Source organism: Nelumbo lutea, chromosome 6, assembly GCF_056320005.1.
Source record: "Nelumbo lutea isolate HS-2025 chromosome 6, American lotus-T2T, whole genome shotgun sequence".
Taxonomy (NCBI): domain Eukaryota; kingdom Viridiplantae; phylum Streptophyta; class Magnoliopsida; order Proteales; family Nelumbonaceae; genus Nelumbo; species Nelumbo lutea.
The window spans coordinates 44359268-44361220 of NC_142689.1; the positions used below are offsets into that span (position 1 = coordinate 44359268).

The 1953-nt window shown below is 41.0% G+C and overlaps 1 pseudogene across 1 annotated transcript; it reads right to left on the minus strand.

The window, feature by feature from the left end:
* Window positions 1-348: 348 nt before the first annotated feature.
* Window positions 349-1403, minus strand: LOC148848801 (NDR1/HIN1-like protein 2 pseudogene; annotated as a pseudogene). The gene has a single exon (XR_016101441.1). The product of XR_016101441.1 is annotated as an NDR1/HIN1-like protein 2 pseudogene (transcript).
* Between the last annotated feature and the right edge of the window lie 550 nt (window positions 1404-1953).

Genomic DNA, 1953 nt, shown 5'->3' on the forward strand with positions numbered 1-1953 from the left:
TTGGACTGGAAATGATACTGCATTTGAATCCCTTTATGTACATTGAATAGAGATGAGAGGTGAAATTAATAATTTTTACCAATGAAAATTAATTGCTTACTTCAGAGAAGAGAAATATATGTCCATAAAAAAGATAAAAGCATAATCTTAGGTATGTTCTTTACAAGCGTATTATCATAATTCACTTTCTCTCGACGAGTTTGCAATTTGTGGCAACAAGCTTTTATCTTCCTGGAGTTAGAAATTAGAGCTTCATTAACTAAATTAAGCTAGTCAATAGCTTATTCTTGTCTTAAAAAGAACTAGCGATCAAGGGATATACAGCTTGTTTTGTCTGAGTATATCTTATGACGAAAATCAAAACCCACCATATTACTTCTTTATTTAGTCACATACAGAAAGTATATCTATGGTCTAACATATATAATAAATCACCAAAGAATGTAAACCAATGAACAAAATAATGTGTCCTATGCAGAAAATAACATATACATACAGCCGCTGATATACGAAACACTGTAAATCAGAAAAAAAAAAAAAAGAGTAGATAATAAATAAACAGAAGAATCAGTGGTGTAGGTGTGAATGGCTAGACCGATCAGAAATCGATGTCGCATCTCGTGGTTTCGAACCCACCAACCGAGCTGCGATTAGTGACCAAAGGAACCTTGAATTCGCACTTAACCTTGGGCTTATACTTGTTAGTCTTGAGCGAGCCAACCTTGAATCTAATCCGGAGATGCAGCTTGACATCGATATCGAAGGAGGCAGCAGTCTTGTCAGTATTGAAATCGTTAAGCTCGGAAGTGCCGAGAACTAGTTGTGATTGGCCCTGGAAGACAGGATTGAGGAAAGTGGTGTTCTTGTGGCCTTGGTAGAACGGTGTCAGGGTCTGGGAATCAAACATGATGTCGTCGTAGAAAGCTCTGGCTTCAATCCGGTCGTAGTAAATGCCAATCTTCTTGTTTGGGTTTCTCACGGTCATATTGAGTGCAAGGTTGTAGCTGAGCGTGTTGCCGGTGAGATTGAATTCTGTAAGCGAAGCGTTAACGACATGGAACTTGACCTTGTTGGGGTGAAAGACGAGCCAGAGGACAAGGACGGCGATGCCGACGACGACGACAACAGTGATGATGATCTTGAAGAGAAGGCTGAGGAGGCAAAAGCCGCAGCCGCGGCCTCTGCCACGGCCAGGCCTGTGGTAGGATTGCTGGGGAGGAATCGGGGGGCCGTAGTATGCCCCGTTCAAGTGGGGTTGCTTATCATCAGCCATGGGAGGAAGGCAAAGGCGATGGAGATGGAGGAAGAAGAAGAGAGAAATAACAGATAATAGACAGACGGAAATAAAGGGTGTTTGTGTGTGACTGCTGCGCGTGTGTGTGGATTTTTACTTCAAAGAAAACCATATATAGAGAGAGAGAGAGAGAAAGAGAGAGAGTAGTGGATGGGAGATGGGAGTATCTAGGAAATTATGGTGGGAATTGAAATGATGAGAAGTGGAAGCGTATAGCCAACGCGGTGTTTTGGTATATTCCGGCGGAGACACGGTAAGGTCAGGGTCTCAAACAACGAAAACGCGATTGTTTGAAAAGAGGGGCGGATGCTAGGATGGATTTGATTTGATTTACTCGTTTTTTCTTTCTTTGTTGATCTAGGAATGGGGGGATGGCGTGGGGTAACTTCTCAACTTTTTACTTATGACTTATGTCATTCACTGATTTTTGTATAACAAGATATTTTTTAATAATCCCGGGGGTGGGGGTGTTTGGGGAATTCAACACGTTCTATTCACGTGGTTCATACTTCATAGCAATTGTTTTTTATTTTATTTTTTATAGATGCTACTGTTTTTTTTTATTATTATTATACATTGCTATCATGCTTTTCTAACCGTCGTTCACCCGATGGTGGGACCGTTTGGCTCAGAAACTATCAATTTTACCCCTAAATTGC